Here is a 21,164-nt window from a genome sequence, read left to right on the forward strand (position 1 = left end):
AAGAAAGGCCAAATACAGGGTGGGCGATCAAGTAAGAATCAGCAAATATAAGCACTTATTCAAAAGGGGCTTTACAAGAAACTGGAGCACTGAATTATTTACAGTGGTTCAAGTTAAACCCGGGACCCTTAACACATATATAATAAAAGACCACCGAGGAGAAATTCTCAAAGGCCGATTCTATGAACAAGAGCTCAGCAAAACTAAACAGCCTGACACATATCTCATAGAAAAAATCATCCGCAGAAAAGGCAGCAAGTTATTTGTCAAATGGCTAGGACTTCCAGAACACAGCTGGATCGATGCAGACAAAATAATAATATGAGCACCTGGGATGTTATAAAAAGGCTGCCAGAACCTGAACAGCAGAATAAGAGAAATGGCAACTTGCTGCCTGATAATATTAGGTGTCTTATTGTTGGGCCATCTGCTTGTGGTAAAACTACACTAATGGTTGATAATTTTTTATTGGCACCCAACTGGTTAGACTGGAAAAACAGGCACTTGTATGTCTTTTCTAAGAGCTTGGAACAATTAAAATATCAGCAGCTGATGAAGCTATATGATGGATTGGATATAGCCACTTTTGAACCAGATGTTAAGCCACTTCATGACTGTCTCGATAACTCTGTTGTTGTGTTTGATGACATTATACTGGATAATCAAAACAAGGTTAGAAATTTCTTTACACAGGGCCGACACAAAAACATTGATTGCTTCTACCTGGCACAGACTTTTTCAAAAATACCGAAGCAACTGATCCGAGACAACAGCAATTTTATATGTGTGTTTCATCAAGATCATACCAACCTCAAACACATACATGATGAATATGTAGGTGGGGACTTGAGCTACAATGATTTTTCCAAGTTTTGCAGCAGGTGCTGGAACCAGGACAGTTATGGGTTTGTCACAATTGATATGACAAGAACACCCAATAGTGGCAAATATAGAAATAAAATCAACAATTTTCTAGACATTGAAATATAAATAAATAACCATGAAAAGGCCAATCATTGATGATCTTAAATTAAGAGATTATCTTGTAAAAAGATTTAAGGGATGGAAATCAGAGAACCGTGGAATTTATGAAAAACACAAACAAGCAGAACAGCCTGTAATTGATGCTATTCGTGAATTAGGTAAGAATATCAAAACTGTTACAGAGCAAAATCAAAATTTGATCACAGAGCTTGTACCTGTAGCTGCTAGGAACATATTAGATTATCCATTCACCCCACTTTCCAGTATTCATACACCTAGTCCTGTTGCTCCTCGAAGATTTGAAGCTACTCAGGATCCTATTGAATTGGGTCTTCTTGCTCAAAAATATTTAACCACACCTAAAGACAATAAAGATGAGGTGTTTGGCTTATATGCTGACACAGAGCTTGATGGCAGCATCATACATAGAATTGGCAATTTCAGAGTAACATTTATGGGAGATGATATAATTGTATATTCAGAATCTCATCTTGGAGAAAGAGGTGGTTTTGTTAAATATCCCGGGACACCTGGGTTGTGGGAACTGATGACTCGGAAAAGGCCTGGCAGCTATACAGATCAAGATTATGAACATTACAAAGAAATATTAATAAAATCAGATGCTCTATACCAGAACAATGATCCCACACAAAAAAGAGTCAAGTCGAGCAGTGGGGCAAAATACAATAATTTAATCAAGCCCATATGGTCACAGATCAAGACAGGCAGTGGAATCAAACAATACAACACCCTGCCTAAAGAATTTGTGTGGGTTGATGATGTCAGGAAACTTGTAGATAGGTTATTGGTGATAGCTGGGGAGGAAAATGCTGGCAACCACAATTTTTACAATGAAAAGGTTGGAATTATGGACATGATAAGCACAAAATTGTCTAATTTTATAGTGAATGACACTAAGGGGATTGGATATCTTATAAAAATTATTAATACTCTACCCCCTAAATTTTGGAATATTTCTGAGGGTCGGGGGTTGGTTAATGACATTATAAACAAGCTGCCATTTGAACTACACATTCCAGGCTATCAATATTGTGGTCCCGGCACAAAATTGGACCATAGATTAAACAGAGGTGATCCTGGTGTAAATCCCCTAGATGCTGCTTGTAGAGACCATGACATAGCATACAACACACATTCTGATCTTGACAAGAGACATGTTGCAGACAAGAAATTAGAAGAGGCTGCATTTGGCAGATTTGTAAGCAAAGATGCATCTTTGAGTGAAAAAAATAGCAGCATTGGGGACCACCATAGCTATGAACACCAAACAAAAACTGGGGTGGGGGTTGTGAATATATATATAATAAACATAGGATGAAGGCCAAGGGTGTTATGTATCAAATACCTTATGCAGGTCTCAAATCTCTTAAAACTATTGATAGCCTTTTAACCAAAAAGCAGCGCAAGAAAAAAATTCTTGTATTGCCAAGGGCCATGGTATGAAATTGTTGCTTAGTACCCCCCAATTAAAAAAATTACAGCAATCAAGAAAAAAATCACATGTGGGGGGATTTATATTTACTATCCCGGCCATCTTAGCTGCTCTCGGGGCTGTTGGGAGCTTGGCTGGGGGATCAGCTGCCATAGCAAAAACAGTAATAGATGCCAAGAAAAATAGGGCAGAATTAGATGAGCAGAAGCGCCATAACCTGGCCATGGAGAAACAAGGCAAAGGTGTTAAGAGAGCCATGAATAAGTTTAAAAAAACAAGAGCCGCTTACAAACCAAGATATTGAAGCTTTAATCAAGCCACTGGGCATCAAACATTTTAGGGGTGTGTACATGTCTGATTCTTTACCAGAACAACCACTCAACAAAGAGTGTGGCATTGTTAATTTGGATGAGTACAAAAATCAGGGCACTCACTGGATCTGTTATCTTAAATATTTAAACAATGAGGCATTTGTGTTTGATTCATTTGGAGGTGTTCCACCTGAAAATTTAATAAAATATCTAAAATCACCTAATCTTTATTACAATAATGCCCGTGTTCAAAATTTCAAAGATGTTAATTGCGGACATTTGTGTTTATCTGTTCTCAGATATATGTCTCAAATAAATAAACCATCAATTGAAGATTTTCAAAAAGCCTTGTGGTATCTGAAACATCATGGGGGTATTCCATCTCACCAGCCAAAATTCAATATTGAAACTCAAATTGCATGATGATATAGTGTATCCCAAAACAATAGCTCTCAGAGCATTTTATGGCATGTACTTGATCCCCAATATTACACACCACAACAACAAAATTGCAGTAGGGGATCAAAAAATTGTCATCACTCCAGGGCAATATAATCTGTCCACTCTAAATGCTCAATTACCCAGAGGTGTAGTGTTAACTCAAAATTCTGTCACTCACAGAGTAGAGATTGTATCTGCTACAGAAACAGTGGATCTGGGTACTATAGGAGAGCTGTTAGGCTTTGAGAACAACACAAAACTTGAAGCAGGCATCAAACACACTGCTATGAATATACCTAAATTCTTAGCCATAGAGACTCTGAATATTCACTGTAATGTGGCTGAGGGTATGATCACCAAATCAAATGGCATAGGCACTCACAAACAAACCGGCATCATTGCAACATTCAAACCTAATTCCGAATTTATGGAGCCAATCATCTACAATCCATCCCCAACATTATATTTTCCTGTGTGTCATAATAGAATAGATTATATTGAATTGATGGTCACTAATGAAAAAGAAGAATTAGTTGATTTTGCTGGAGCCACAACAACTGCTATCATAGAGATTAATATTTAAATAAAAATACATACAATGGAAAATATTGAGAGTTATGAGCTACAATCATTCTCCCCAAACAGGAGGACATTTGCAAATTTAAATCAACCCAACACAGAAATTGAAGTTGATCTTGATGTTGGGGATGGATTTATACACCCTCACAGAGCAGATCTATACATCAAATTTGATGTTGTAAAGCTCGATGGAACAGATTATCCTGCAAATTCAAATATAAGATTGGTAGACAATTTTGTGCCGCATCTGTTCTCTGAAATTGAGGTCAGAAAGCATGGTGTTGTTATAAACAGAGTGGATTATCCCGGCATTACCTCCACAGCTTTGGCCACATTAAAATTATCCAAAACCGAGGCTTCTTACTACAAAATCGGTGGATTTGAGGCTGGTGATAAGATATTATCTAAAAACCACACTGTACTGTTCCCCATGCGCCTGTTGCCAGGATTCTTCTCAGATTACAAAGATATTATGTGGAAGGGTGGTTTAAGAATTACATTTAGAAGAGCTGCCAATGATAATAATGCTTTGATGAGGTACAGTGCATTAAACCCTACAGGGGAAGCTCTGCCTAATACCCTACCTGATGCAGGCAAATGCATTATTCAGACTATGGAGCTAAGAATCCCTGTTGTTGAATATGAAGCCAGTTATGCTCTTAAATACAAAGCAGATATAATAAAAAATCCACAGGTTCTTTTGCAATTTTATACATATCAATGTGTACAGAAGCCCGCATCTGGTTCTTATTATGAGTTTGATGCTACAAATTCATTCTCCAGTATTCAATATGACATGCCTGATTTTGTGGTGGTTCTGTTTCAGACTGGAAGACACAATAATCAGGAAAAAAATTCAAGCAAATTTGATAACTGCAACATCAAGAACATATATCTTAAAAATGGCAGAAATGAGGTCTTTCCTAGAGAAAATTATAATTTAGACATGTCCAAGAATGATTTCCTTAAATTATATGAAGCATTTTCTTCCTTCAAACGTGTCACTACTGGCAATACTGACATGTATTACACACCAGATGAATTCAAAGCACAGAGACCCATGTTTGTAATCAACACTTCAAAAAGGAAACAGGTTGTGGTGAATGACAGGACAAACATTAAAATTATCTGTGAATTCCATGAGGCATTACCTGATGACACCATATGTAGTGTTATTCTCATAGGGGAAAAATCATATGTTTATGATGTAAGAAATGAGAGGGTCACAGAGCAATTCTAGAGGTCCGATTCAAACACAGAAGCCCCTTGATTATAAAACAACACTTTGCCGTCAGGAAATATATTACTTACCCAAATTTTATAGTACCTCTGCTCGTGGCAGAAAAGCTTTTATATATATTACCTACCCAAATAACACAGCCAAAAGCTTAAATACAGAAATATTGCAGTAATTATTCTGTAAGTTACAGACTTGAGCCTATATTATTGCAACAAGACCAAACCTAAATGCAATTCAGTTTGCATGACAAATATCCATGAAGCCAATACTAGGAATTTCCTCAATATGATGGATGGTCCCTGAAAGGGGTACAGTGTAGATAATAATTTCTCTTTGAGTCCCATGATAAATGACATGTAATTTCCCTCTGAAAAAAACATAGTGCAGGTTAAGCTAACAGATAAAATCTCCCAGGCATACAGAAAGAAGGCAATTACTCTTTGATGATGAATAATATGTTATTTCTCTCTGAAAAGACACAATATAGATTATATCTACTGGCATACAGAAAGAAGGCAATTACTCTTTGATGATGAATAATATGTTATTTCTCTCTGAAAAGACGCAGTGTAGATTATATCTGCTGGCATAAAAGAAATATAATTTTCCCGGGCAAGCATAATTTATTGTCGGCCAAAACATAGGATTGATTAAAAGATTAGAAGAACATGCAAACAATTAATTATGTTTGCTTGACCTCTATTCCATTGTATTGATCAGGGAGTTTTGCCTCATAAAAATATAACAGCAGTTAATATGATTTTATACCCAGACAACAGCTATTAACTAGGCTCTGTTGTATAACACTTTTACCAGGTTTTCAGATCTGGGAGCTATCAACTAGCAGTAATTATTCTCAAAATCTCACGTATGGAATGCCACACATATTTCAATCTATCAGGACTCGAACCCAGAACCCCTTGTTTATCAATTAAACTTAAACTAGAAGTGAATATGTGTGTATATGGGTGGGTGTGTGTGTGTATGTATGTGTATGTATGGGTTTTTGCTTAATTTCTGGTGTGGCCAAAAATATATCAATTTTTGACAAATTTATGGACAAAAATCTGGCTGATGCAACTTTTTTAAGTATGCACAAATCAATCTGAGAGGCTCTTCCTTTCACAAAAAATTCCCGAGGGCATTTTTACAAAATCCTTGGATTAGGCAAGGTTCCACACTTGAGCAAAAAGCTCATATGCTCATGTTGAGCTTGTTTTAAGTGTAGCAAATCTGCTGGAGGGGGGGCTCTTCCTTTCTCGTCCTGGTTATACAGTCAATACCACTACTATAATATACATATTTAAGCAATGTATGCCTACTTTAGGCATTGTTTACAATATAGACATTTCCATGTATGTTGTATATTACTTTGGCATTAATTGAAATAACATTTTACATAAGTGATAATAACTTCTGACTTTTCAAGTTGTTGCAACAAATTTATTGATAATTTCCTCTTTTTGAACCACTTTTAAAACATCCGAATCACAGGATGGAATTAAGGTAGACATTAGCCACGGATCTTCCATACACGAACGTAGTCTGTTTTCAGTGATAATTATGACACTCATCGTGCGTTCTGCGGAGCAACTTGTCACTGGTATGGAGATCAGAATCGTGTCTTCCTGTTAGCGGACAGTTCATGGAGCGAACAGGGCATGGAGCGGACACAAAGTGATTGACATGTTATGTAGTGAATTAATCAGTTAGAACATCTAAACCTCCCGCCCCCACGCGGTGCTGGCAGGCAGCAACCAGTTCATGGAGCGGACACGTGTTCATTGACCTCTCCCGCCAACCGGGAAGCTTCATACTTCCTGTAATGTCTTCTGTGAGCTTATTTCATTTTTGTGCGATTAACTTAGCTGTTCTTTCATGTTAAGTAAGTCCCGAAATTTAAGAATATGGAGATCGTGAAGACCAGGAAAGGGAAACCGTGTGGCAATGTTTAACGGATACTCGTACCGGAAATTTCACGTAAACAAATCTGCTGTTGTAACGTGGCATTGTGTCAATGAGAAATCGACGAAATGCAAAGGTACGATGAAGACGAAGGATGATTCAATTTTAATTGTGATCGATCACCAATGTGTGCCCGACGAAACCAGCATCGAAGTTAGGAAAGCGCTCTCAAGAGCGAAAAAACGTTCCCGCGAAGACACTACCACTCCAATATGTGAGATACTGTATGTATATAATTTAAAATTGTTCAATCTTATTAGTTCCATTTTAACTTAAAAATCCATACCATAGGTGTTAGCATAAATGTTTTGTCGTTAAATATGTCTATATTGCGGAAGGAATTTGCCATTTTTAGGACAAAAATGCAAATGCACTTTCGATTAAGCAGAAATTTCTGTCTCAAAGAAAAGCTACGATGCTAATTCAAACTGTATATTTTACAAAAAAAAAATATGATTTTGTCAGGTGTTCAAAGAAGAGTTCCAGTCCGTACAATTCAGAGGCTACGAATTTGCCACACGTGTTCCAAAATTTTCCGACGTGAAGAGTTCCTTGTACGAAAATAGAAATAAGGCGCAAGGAGTTCAGAAAGAAGCTAAGTATCCCGAGGAAATTGTTCTTCATGAAGAATTGATGAAGATGTCGGACGGAAGCAGCTTTCTTTTGTCTGATGACAGAATGTTGATTTTCGCAGGAGCCGAAGGGAAAGAGAGCTTGGAACAGCAAAACACCTTTTTCATGGACGGAACTTTTATCAGCTGTAGCAAGCAGTTTGCACAGGTGTACACGATACACGAGGACTTGGGTAGCACGGAAGCAGAGTCCAACATAGCACCGGTAGTCTTTGCTTTACTGAAAGACAAGAAGAAGGAAACGTATGTACGTTTGTTTCGGACAATCCTACGCGCGTTACCAGGTTGGAACCCTCAGAATGTGACCATAGACTTCGAAGCGTCTGCTATTGCAGCTTCGAGGGAGGTGTTTTCGGCGGTGAAGTTACATGGATGTTTCTTCCACATGTCGCAAAGCCCCTGGCGGAAGGTACAGGAAGTTGGTCTGAGCTCACAAAGAAAGCGAGGACATCAGACTTTCTGTCCGTATGTGCGCAGCACTCGCTTTTCTGAAACCGGACGACGTATAGGAAGGATGGCTTCATGTCTACGGACAGGCTCCAGCAGAGGAAAAATTAACGAAATATTTTTCGATTACTTCGTGGAGCAGTGGCTCGAAAACCAATTTGTGCCGATAGATATGTGGAGTTGTTACCAGCGGCGCCACAGGACCAACAACTCGCTCGAGGGATGGAACTACAAAATAAACAGCCGCATGGGTACACCACATCCCAGAATAAACAAGCTTACAAATTTTTTGAAGCAGGAAGCCGAGAAATCAAATCAGAAAATTATTAGAATGGAGCTCAACTTGGAGGGAGTGAAGACAAAGAAGAAATATGTAAAGTTGGACGAACGAGTTGCAAGAAACACGAGAAAATATGAAGAAGATGGTGATGTGCCTAAATTTCTAAAGACAATGTCTTACATTCTAAAACTGGATTGATATAATGTAAAGAACTTCTGACGTAGCACAAAACTTACGTGTTTGACAAAGCAGCTTCGCTAATGGAACTAGGCCTAAATTTCTGAAGACGATATCCTCGTTCCGAAACTGGATTGATACCATGTAAAGAACTTTTGACGTAGCACAAAATGTACGTGTTTGACGAAGCAGATTAATGCTGCTGATGGGACTAGGCATTCAGTCTGAAGGCCGAGTACGGTTATCCGTGCGGGTCTATCGCGTCCGTGGGTCTTTGGACCCCTTGTCGCATTGCTGGTGCGAGGCACTTCAGGCTCACCTTCAGAATAATGAGGTGCCCGAATGTAGGGATATGTACAAGTTTTGTTTGGCACAAAGTGGACGTAAATACAAATCCATCCACCCCTTAGTAACACAATTTCCAGTGGGGCGGGGAGGTCGATGAACATGTGTCCGCTCCATGAACTGGTTGCTGCCTGCCAGCAGCTCTAACTGATTAGTTCACTAGATAACATGTCAATCAAGTTGTGTCCGCTCCATGAACTGTCCGCTAACAGGACAGCTCCTTCCCGATTATCCTATCTGTTCACAAAGTGGGTTTCACACAAAAACTCGGTCAATCAAAAAGAGGGCACAGCGTTTCCTACGAAAAACAAAAAAGGGTAAATTTGTGCACCCAAAAAAGAAACCAAAGGTTGAAAGCTATATATCCAGTAGCCATATGCACTAGCGTACGCAGGATTTTCTTTCGTACGGGGCTGAGTTTGTAAAATGGGCCTCTGCATGCATTTTTTTTCGCAATGTGGTGTCAAAAACAGGCGAGGAATTTAACACAATGTTGTACACCTCCCACCCTCCTTGTTCTTCCAAACCATTTCTTGGCTTGCTTCATTACCTTGTCTCTTTTGTTCCTTTTTCGAGACAAAGTAATAAGACCCGCAAACAGCTCACGAACTGTTCTAAGCGGTCGCTTTGTATCGTCCACTGCCTTGTTTTCCCAAATGGCATTGACCTCCCAGTGTCTGTGAACTGCAAGGGGGCAGGGATCCTACGGGTGATTGCTTATCACGTGATAGCTGCAATTCAAACCACCCACATCTTTTTTTCTCGTCTTTTTTTGCCCTTCCTTCTCGTTACAGAAAGAGGAGGGGGTTTGGTTTTCATGTTTCTTTAGGGCGCAATGACCCGTTCTGTAAAGATAACGTTCCGTTTTGCTGTCAAAAACTTGGCAGAACACTTCCATTCTTTCGCGTCTTGTGCTGAACGCTTTGTAGTAGTGATATTCTTTTACGCTTCGTTTTTTCCGAACAAAATGTACGATTCTTGTCAGATTCTGATGAACGAATCCTCAATTGTTTTCGCCAGTCATCAAAGATTCTGTCGAAGTGTGATCATTTCCAAATTTATTTCTTTTCAAACAAAACAGGTTTAGCAAATGTTCGATTATTATTTTCGGCAAATTACAGTCAGCTGGTAAAGCAAACTGCAAAAGTAATACGTGTGAGTTTCTCTATACAGTGTGTTTGTACCATAACGCATTAACGTTCATGCGTTTCCGACGTGTTTTCTTTTAAATGTGCAATCAGTCTCTTTATTTTTCTAAATGAAATTAACAAAATTTTTACAATAAATTATACTTTGTAAATTTTGTTTCGTTTAACTGTACAGTAGGTTGCACTCATATTGATAGTCAAATTGCCATCACTAGCATGAAACAAAGTGAATTAGCGTGGAAATATTTCCGCATTCCACTGTACTGGAATGTACTGGGCCTGAGCAGATTATAATTTCATAATGGACTAAGTTGGCACAATATGCCAGGCATAGTTCTTTTAAGTACTTGACATAGCAACCGTTTCCCTCCTGTTATCTGTAGGATTCGTGGTAATCTTAGGACCACAGGCGCCGACTCCATGGGGCTTAGGGGGGCTCGAGCCCCCCATGTTAATGATGTGGGGGCAGAGCCCCCCAAATAATTTTGCTTAAGAGGATCTAATGTATTATTTTTCTTCTTTTGTAAAGTTCTCTGAATTGTGCCACATGAACTTAACTTTAAATACACATTTGAAATGTTCTAGACCATCAACTTTGGGGGGGGGGGAGGGCTGAGACCGCTAAACCATCAAGTATGGGGTGCTATGATCGGAGACAGCAAAACACATGACTTATTACTATATACTAAGTATATAATTATTATTTACTATTATACATATATTAATCAATGACATAATGAATTTAGCCAACGACTTGTTAAAGACTGTTTGGAAATTCCCTAAAAGAATGCAAATATTTAATGGTATTATTGATGTGAATGAGAAGGCTGGCCATACTGGACTGCGACCACTTTGCCCTCGTCGGTGGACGTTGAGAGCCTCCAGTATGCAACAGATCTTAAGGAACTATGAAAACCTTCTCAATTTTCTTGAGAAATTTTCTGAAGAAGATTCTACTGACGCAGCATCAAAATGTGCTGGATACCTCGAGACAATGCTTCACTTCAAGACATGTTTCTTTCTCTCCCTCTACTGCCATGTGATGGGTCCAATAGAAGAGGTAAACTGTAAGATTCAGTCTCCACGCATTGGTGCTACAGAAGTGGAATCAAAACTAAAATACTTGATTGACTCAAGAAAAGCGAATGTGTTTTGAGCAGTTCTGGCTGAAATGCACAGAGGGCAAACCGAGTCTAGTTGATGAGCCAGAATTGCCCCGGCAACGTCACGTCCCTAAGAGACTTGAAAATCCTGATGCTGCCAAACATCACAAGTTCTACACTACAAAATAGTATTATAAATCAATATACACTGACGTGTGTGACACAGCAAAATCACGTGTTAAACAAGGACATGAATGTACAGGACTACAAAAAATAACAGCCGTAGAGAAAGAATGCATCTCAACTGTGAACAGTTGCACAACAAACTTTCAGCAAACGCGAGAATTCTTTCGCCAAAATTTGGATGCCGATAGGCTCTCCTTATAGCAAACGCGGTATACACATGTCCATGCTTGGTGATATCTCCAAACAGAAGAAAGTGGTTCTAACTACCATGCGTGACATAAGGAAGTTTCTTTTGGAAGACAGCACCCTCCAGGAGCTTCTGCCTGAAGTTGCCAAATTCATGATGGTCCTCCGCACTGTGCCACTGACGACAACCACAGCCGAAAGGTCATTCAGTGCTATTCGCCGACTAAAGACATATTTGAGATCTACAATGAGGCAGAAGAGACTAAGCAGCTTAGCGGTACTGTCTGGCTACGTTAGCCGAGACCATGAACGGAAGTGCGCATGCGCCAACCGGACGCGTTCAGTGGCTAAATAGGGGTGACGGAGCTTTGGACAGGAAGCGGGTTCCTTGAAAATCGTCTGCTGTAGAAACAGCAATGAAGTTTCAACGTAGTAACATCGCCGCCAAAATACATACAGAGATGTTTACGAATTATGTAAGGGTTACTATATCAGCAAAGAGAACATATCAGGAAAGTATTCATATCGTCACATTAGTAGATAAACATGTTTGTAAATGTTTAGATCATTTAATTAAATTGATCTTCTTAGTAAATATTATAATTAGCACAAATGTACACAACATTAATCAGGATAGTATTCAATAATAATAATATTGTTGTATATAGTATTATAAATATAAATGTAGTAACTGAATGGCTTGTGACATTTTCTAGCATAACGAGGGTGTTTTGTAAAATGTGCAACAGAGGCCAAAACGTCCCAATTTTCCTCATTCCACTTCGAAACGGTTTGTTGCGAATTGTAATAGCCATCACAAACACGACACAGAAAGCGTGCTTCTCCCTGCTTCCCCTCTCGCGTTTGGAATCGTCATTTCCAGGTAGTTTCGTCTTCCTTGGTCGGACTGTACTCTACATACATCAAACTGGGCTTGATAATTTGGACCTGAGACCGCACGTTAATGAGTTCATAAAAAAATAACCCAGTGCGTAGAGCAACTTTTGCTTTATTTTTAAATTATGTTCATATGTTTTTGTTGTGTATGTCACTTTATATCTTAGTGTACATCCTATTTTTTTTTATTATTGCAGAATTAAATTTAAAAAGTTAAATATTGTAGCAAGAACAAAAAAGTAAATCTATTTTCCTGCGATTTGTGTTAGCATTTATGTAAATAATTAAATAAAACTGTTAAATATTGTAAATATTCGTCATTTTATGGGTACGTCAACACTAACGTTATTTGTAACCCATCACATGTCTGTTGCGGACATTGAAACACACCCATGCACTCACCGGGACTCGAACCCGAGACCTCTGGATCAAAGCGAGTTGAGACGACCACCCAACACGCTCGGCTACCGAGGCCGGCATAAAACTGTTAGGTTGGTCTCTTAATGTAAATACATACTTTTCAATAAAAATGTTAATTGTTATCTAAAAAACAAATGAACAGACACAAAAGACATAAAGAGTCTTAAACAAACATTTTCTAAACGTTTTTCATGTTACATTTCATTTGCATGAGGAATATAATAGCTGCTTAAAAACTGCTATACGAACACGTAATTTTTATTTTTAAAAAAGGGAGGGAGTGAGTCAGTCATTCATTCATTTATTTCAGTGATCAGAGGCCCCCCCCCCCCAATAACTTTGACAAGTCGGCGCCCCTGCTTAGGACTTCTGCACAATTACAATTTCGTGGTCGGACTGGAGAGGAACACGCCAAATGTCGAACGAAAATCAACGAACAGTAAAGGAGGGGGTAGTTTGAAATTTTGGTATTTCACTGTTACTTTCACACTGAAGGAAAGTCACCGTTAAGGCGAGGAGATACAGTTACGCACCATGTGTGCATTTATTTGAATATCGTCGGAGTGGGCAATACTACTGAAGAAAAACGTGGGGGTACAAGAGAGTATGAACTTCTCCACATGTGGCAGGTCGAAACGTTTTTCAAAGTTGATTATTAAGCTAGATACGACCTGTAAAAAAATGAAGAATAAGAATTTTCGGAATCCCATGTATTCCTTATGGGGAATGAACGTCAACATCAAATGGGAGTTTCGACTTTTCTCCTGGGCAATCACTTCTTCAAACTGCCCTCTTCCCGTTGATATCATTTTCTATTCCATCGGAAGTTTGATATTCCCAAGATAACAAAACAAAAAATACTCCCATATGTCCAATGCATTTCTCCTGCCTCCAGGCAGTGTTGCCAAACCTGGTGCGCATAAAGGAGCTAAATTTCACCTTAAATGGAGTTAGAACTGACTTTCAAGGAGCTAGATTTAAGAAGTGGTTCCTAGAGTAATGTTAGTTGTCAAAGGGGTGGGGCGCTGCTATTACCGTTAACTCAAAATTGATGGCAATTTATTCTTAGTTTTCACCATCTAGATCCGGCGGCATCACCCATCTCATGGCTGTACGGAATCGAAAATAATGTATTCCCTAATAACAACATTATACCAATTTCACGTGAATACGGCGCTGTAAAAAAAAAAAGTAGCTGGGGATATAAGAGGGGATGGAGCGACGCAGCCAATATAACAATATCACGTCACGTGCAAAAGTTGGTCTATGTGGGCCGGAACCAGTGATGGTATCATAGTGAGGCACAGGGGCGGGCACCCCAGTTCACAGGCAAACGAGTTCACGAAAGAGCCAGATCTAGCCTCAAGAGAGCTAAGTTGGCAACACTGACTCGGAGGTAAAAGCCGAGCGGAGACTGTCTCGCATTTTTGTTGGCACGTCAAAACCTTAAATTCTCTGAACAACTTCAGATTTATGTAAAAAAAGGAAAAATAACTCCATGCCTTGTAAGCGATCTCAAGCTACAGGTGTTATCTATCGTATGTTAAAGGTCCGTGAGTGAAATTCAAGCCACTCGTTATCAACCAATTAACTCCGTCTCCTCACGTGATGAATTCCATAAATGAATCTAAGGTTACGCCTATAATACATAAAAAAAGGGTCACCAGGGGGCACCCGGGTTTGAACCGGGGACCTCTCGATCTGCAGTCGAATGCTCTACCACTGAGCTATACCCCCATACCGGAACATCAAACAATAAGGACTTATTGCGACAAAAGAAATGCTAACAACAGCATGTTGAAAGTGCTATGTATCCGTTTCCTGGCGGAACATTTCCTTGTTTGATCCGAGGTGGATATACTGTACAGTCAGGGACACTTGTGGGTTGTAACGCTTCCATTAACTTTTAATGATATCATTACAGCCCATAAGTGTCCGTGACTGTAGAAGTGAACAAGTCCTGGGTTTTCAACGAATACGAGGTTAGATGACGTCACCAAGCGAAGTTCTTTGATTTTCTGACGTTTGATATATTTAACTAGCCAGGGTGCGAAATCCTGGGGGGGCATGGGGATTTACCCCCAGCAATCTTGACATCTAAAATCCCCCCACCAAAACTTTCCCCGGGGGGAGAGTTTTTGTCATAACAAAATATAAGCAATTAGTTTTGACTTCTTATGCACGTACTTTACTAAGGATAATATCGAAAACACACACAAAATAGTGTGATTGTGAGGTCAGAATGCTCTCAGTCTCTCTCTCTTTCAAGAGAACATAACAGATCTACTTTACACCAATAACAATATGCGCACAAGAAAAGTAAAAGAAGAATGCAAGTCAAATATAATTATAAATTCTAATAGGTTTACATTAACAGAGCAAAAACTAAATAAAACGTTATACATAATAAAACTATTTCGTAATTTATTGACATCTTCAACCAGTTAGTAAAGGTTATACTCTACAAATATTTGATGTGTATAAAAGTAACGAATTGATTCCTTTATGTGAATTTAATGATAATGCGTTTTTAATATTTAGTAATTAATTGACTTTCGTATTTAATAACATTATAAATATCCATATCATTATACACACACACACACACACACACATATATACGTATATATATACGTGCATAGGGCATATATGGTGGGGGTGCATATCAGAGGCGAGGCGATCGGTCATCGGGAGATGACCAAGCAGTAAAAATAATAAGTCAGAATACTCGCATATTTGTGCGATATAAGCCAAGCGACAACATGAAACAGCTCGAAATACGCAAGAGATTCGCTAATCTTAGCGCATCGAAATGAGACCCCAGTACTACCCCTCGCGCCAAGTTTCCTATTGAAGGCAATGGTGTTCGTCAGCCCAGCTCATCGCAGAATGGTGCGAATCTCTCTGGTCTCTGCCGGTGCCGAGAACAGCCGAACGCTTCCGAACAGGCAGACAGGTCCAACGACCTGTACTTTCCCCCACTCTTGAAGGTTTGGGTCATAACAGGCCCTTTTTTCAGCCCCCATCCCCATGTTTACAACCACGGCAGGGTTTGTCTGGAGAGAGAGCGTTTCTGCCGAACATGTTTTGTTGAAGTTTGTTTTCTCTCGCGGGTTTTGCTACATTATCTTGTGAACTATTGGGGCTGCAATGATTATATTAGAACATTTTATAGCTCTCGTTCTGCTCTACAAAATGAAACTATAGGATTTTATGTAGCTGCCCAAGAAGAGTGAAAACCATTTATTTTTCTGTCTATTTTGTTAACAAAACATGAAAGAAAGGGAAGGGAAAAGGTGCTAATCTCACAAAAGGTGCAACAAAGTGTTTTCAGTTTACTTGATTTCATGTCCTAAAATACATATCTCAAACGATCGGATGAAAACGGCAATATTTTTTTAGAAGGTGCTGCATCTTAAAATCCGTTCCCTATATGTGACTTATCAGTAGACGTCGGATTTTAGATTTTTAACCTATTTTTTCCTTTACAGGTATGTAAGAAATAATAAGTTATGTTAACGTTTGATTAAAAAACGCTACAACTGATGAAGTTTTATAGTGCCTAACAAAAACTATTTGCTTGTTAGGTTTATGCGCCTAAATCAAGCCTTTTTTTAGGTTTTTATATACTTTTAAAGGTTTTACAGGATTTTTATGTCACAGAGAGGCGTTTGCTTTGTATGGTCACGAAAAAATTCAATGACGAACGTGTTTGAAACGTACTCTGTGTCGATTTCCCTTCCTCCAAGTCCATGGTGATTTTTCAAAGCTCTAAACAAAGCAAACTGTCTGGTGCCATTGTTACCTGTACAATCCAAAGTGAACTGATCTGTCTGGTCTTCCTCATTTTCGCGTCACTTCGGTGCTTTGTGGCATTCACGCGTTGCAAACTAACATTTCAACATTGAAGTTTGCACCACTGACTATGTTTTTGTTGAACGATTATTTTCAGCATATAAGATGATGCTCACAGATAAAATTGCGGAGTTTGACTGTGGATAACATGAAAAAAGATTGTTGCCTAACTATACGGCGAAGAGTGGGGTTTAATAGCAAATTTCCAATGGTAAGTTCTGCCATCGCCGTAGGGTTAGGCAACACACATAACGTTATGTAAGATAGAGCGTATTTCAGGATATAGATTTCCCATTCTCATTGCCGGTGACTATACCTAATCAGCATTTTTCAGGAATTTTTAACTATTTTAAGTTTTTTTAACCTACTTCAAGATTTTTCGAGCCTAACTTAAGATTTTTAAGACCTATTTTAGGATTTTTAGGACCTATTTTAGAAACCTAAAATCACAGTTTTTAGATCCTAAAAATCCCAGGTCTACTTATCAGTCAGATATCCGCTTGATATGTCCGAAGATCTCTCGTATTAAAGTAAATTTGGATTAGGTTAATTCGTTCAGGCACTGTACGTAAGTAGCTATATCTCGTTCTCATTTTGTTCTCGACAAATCTGGAAGGGTTCGGTCTCGTTCTATTCTCGATTTTGCAAGTCTTTCTCGGTCTCGACTCGATTTTCGAGACTCGTCTCGGTACTATTCCTACAACCAAGGAAGTATTTAGGGGGAGGGTCCAGGGGGTTCGGTCCCGTCCCCCAGAAATAATTAGCAAGTATATAAATTAAAAAATGAAAATGTGCTTGTTTATCATTTAGTGTACAGTATAATCAATGTTTGTTTATTTCCTCTCAACTTACTGGAAGGCAAGGATTATATTGGGATCGCGGCATTGAGTGACAGTACCAAAGAAGATTCATGCACCCTATCCATATAATCATAATATTAATCAGGAAACTTATTTTCGTTAACTGGATCTAACATCCTCTTTTGTTATTCAATAAATATTCAATTCTTTATCAATTTCACATTAATATCCTTGCTTTGTTTTTATACAAATTTTGGTGACTTAAATACACGTAAGGCAGATAATGGATACGTGCTGTTATATCTTCTTCTTATACCTTCGTTTTACCTATTGATGCAAAAATAACAATACATTAATTAATTAAATACTTTATTAACATTTCAATTATAATTTTATTATTATTATTATTATTTCTGAGACATTGGTTCGGACTCCTCTCCGAAATATATACAACGTACGGCAAACAGATAGTTTTCTTGAACTTCTACGTAAAATAAAGTGAATAAAAATTGCGATAGGCACTGATGCCTTGAAAACCGGTCCTGAACGTATTCATCGCTGACGTTTGATTTATACACCACAGACGGGAGGAACAGAAACTGAATTTCAAAGTTAAAATCTCACTATTTCTTCGCTATTAAGGAAGCATTTCGCCTTTTGTTGCCGTTTTTACGTGAGATGTATCGGAACACCATCATGCTATAAACTTGGATTTTTTTTTTAAAAAAAAAAATGATCTTCAACAACAGGGAAGATACTGGAATTCAAAAAAGTTCAAAATTTTAATGGTATTTTATTACGTCCTTTGCAATTTTCACAATACAAGTGTTTTATTGTTGTGAGTTGACGTGTTAATGAATAATGCTGCACATAATTATTCCGTGCGACTGCTCTTTCGTTATCATGGTTGTTGTTAATCATTGATTGATTATTTTACATATCACATTTCTAGTAAAATGACCCTCTACTTTGTATACAAATTTATCTGCAACAATAGTTGTTAAGAAAATTCTTACTTTCTGTTTCACGTCTCGCACCTCTAGGTCATTCTTCTTTACAGAAATTATAATTTTGAAAGCGTTGTAGACAAAGCAAGAACAGGAAAGTACAAGGGGAAATGTCTGCTTAATACAAATATATTAGAATTAATATTTTATTACTGGAGAGAACATAGTGTATAAAGATAAATTTCATGCAGGTCAATACATTTTTCTGGATTATTTGGAGAGTTTCTCAAATTACGATACTCGCCGCCACATGCTTGCAAACCAGCTACGAATATAAGATAATGTAGTTAAAATTCTTGTATTGTCAGAGCACGGCAGCTAGGAACGATCCACATGACATCAGATTTGGTGCTCTTTGCGCATAAACATGAATTTTTTACGTTATCTAAAAGGTTTACGAAACACATTTTTATTGTCGGTTCAGTCCAGATACTCTCTTCACTTCGGTGAAATAAGATTTGAATAGCATCCTGCCTGTCGCATCCAATGTAAAAGTAGAGCATAGGCGCCGACTCCATGGGGCAGAGCCCCCTAATAATTTTGCTTAAGAGGATCTAATGTATTATTTTGCTTCTCTTGTAAAGTTTACTCTAAATTGTGCCACATGAGCTTAACTTTAAATACACATTTGAAATGTTCTAGACCATCAATTTGGGGGGCTGAGACCGCTAAACAATCAACTTTGGGGGGGCTATGACCAGAGACAGCACACACATGACTTATTACTATATACTAAGAATGTAATTATGAGTATTGTTAAAATTTTTACTAAAAAGAGTTTCAAAAGACGATGTGCATGAACTAGGGTAGTGGATGGGACGTTTGGGCCACAAATGGTTCTCATTGATATATTAGGGAGATCTGTTTTGCGCTCCGTGGTAGCAGATATTAAAAGTCGGGAATATTTTGCTATTATGGTTGACGAAACTTGTGACATATCCATCCGTGGACTATTCTGCATTCGAACTGTGAATAAAAATTTTGATATTTTTGAGGAATTCATGGGCTTTTATGAGATTCCGAACACTGAAGCCAAAACTTAAAAAAGGGAGAGAATGAGTCATTCATTAATTTATTTCAGTGATCAGAGCCCCCCGCCCAATAATTTTGACAAGTCGGCGCCCCTGAACTAGAGCAACCCAAATGACAAACGAAATTCTTTAAGCACACGACGAGGGTGGTGCCCCAATCATATTTCTCCATTGCACTTAGGTACTAGATATCTTATGTACGCCCGCGCATGGAATACAAGCCACTAGTTATCAACCATTTAACACCGTTTCCTGAAGTGATGATAATTCTTTAAATAAACCGAAAGATACGCCTATCATACGATTAAAAAAAAAACTATCAGCAGGGGGCATCCGGGTTTGAACCGGGGACCTCTCGATCTGCAGTCGAATGCTCTACCACTTTTTTTTTTTTTTTTAGTTTTTTTTTAAAAGGAAAGCCCCTATGCGGAAGCTTCCCCCATCACACTTCATTCACTCATATCATTTCATTCATATTTCAATTTCAAGACTTTTCAGGACAGACAATCACAAACAACCATGGCCGAGCCGGGAATCGAACCCGGGACCCCTGGCGTCGTAGCGCGATGTGCTAACCACTCCGCCACAGGGGCCGCCCACCACTGAGCTATACCCCCAACGCCGTGACAGGCTGAATAACTTGCGAGAAAAAAATGCTAACCACAGCAGAACCTACTGTGGTTATGCAAGCTGCTTCGTATTAGTTTCCCGGCAGCAGTGGCGTATAGGACGGCCCCGACCCATGTTTACTCAGACTTTTTTACTTCTCTTATCGAATACTTTCACCTGTGTCAGTTTGCGCTATTACTCTTGAGACACCCTGTATGTGTGTATTAGGCTATATGTAATCCAAATAAAAAACGTTTAAAAAATACAAAGTTAGGACGAAGAAAATAGTTCGCTGTGTGAAGACTCAACCCTCCCTTTTTTTTTAAAAAAAAAAAACCTTATTGAAGTAAGAGAACATATTTCTAACTTATTCCAGTTATTTATCAGATTCAGACCACCCTGATTTAGTTTCGACAAACTACTAAACTGATATATAGCTTAAGTCGATGACAAAAAATAGGAAGGCAGGGCATAGGCGTAGCTAGAACTTTATATTTGGGCGTGCACAAAGAAAAGAATGAGGTATTGTACCTTTTTAATAGCATATTTTGCAACACGATCACTTGACTCTTTAACTGCACTGATGTTTGTAAAGGAATATCAATTCACTAAATGACCGTGTTGGAAATTTCTAAATATATGTAGTAGAAAAAAATTAAATTGCATAGAAATTACACACACACACAAAATATTCATAAATGTTACAAACAAACACATCAAAATACACGTCATCTATAACAAGAGACGTCTGTCAAAAGGTACAATGTTCTTAAACTCATCAAATAACTTCATTTACATCAATAGACTAAGCTTTTTCCTGTTCCACAAATAGCAAGAGCAGGGCTTCCAATCTATCCTGCTTCTGAGTTGCTCTTAATTTAGGGGTAAGCTTGGAAGAAGCTTTCTCACACGTGCAGCTTGTGACAGGTATAGAAGAAAAGCGCTGGCTGCAGTACAGAGTAGAATGCAGTAAATATCTTCCTTCTCCAATGACATAAAAAAATCGAAAATCTATAGACACCCGTTTCATCAGCGATAATGCACACGTTTGTACCAAGTAATAACATT

General features: G+C 38.4%; 1 long non-coding RNA gene and 1 other non-coding gene across 3 annotated transcripts in view; one reads left to right on the forward strand and one right to left on the reverse strand.

Moving 5' to 3' along the window:
• Positions 1-21,164, forward strand: part of LOC145989200 (uncharacterized) — a 383,184-nt gene that overhangs the window by 288,855 nt on the left and 73,165 nt on the right. The gene's annotated exons all lie outside the window — the stretch shown is intronic.
• On the reverse strand, positions 14,460-14,531 carry TRNAC-GCA (transfer RNA cysteine (anticodon GCA)). The gene has a single exon. It is a non-coding gene; the product is annotated as a tRNA-Cys (tRNA).

The sequence above is a fragment of the Lepisma saccharinum genome, chromosome 6, assembly GCF_977018435.1.
Source record: "Lepisma saccharinum chromosome 6, izLepSacc3.1, whole genome shotgun sequence".
Classification (NCBI taxonomy): Eukaryota; Metazoa; Arthropoda; class Insecta; order Zygentoma; family Lepismatidae; genus Lepisma; species Lepisma saccharinum.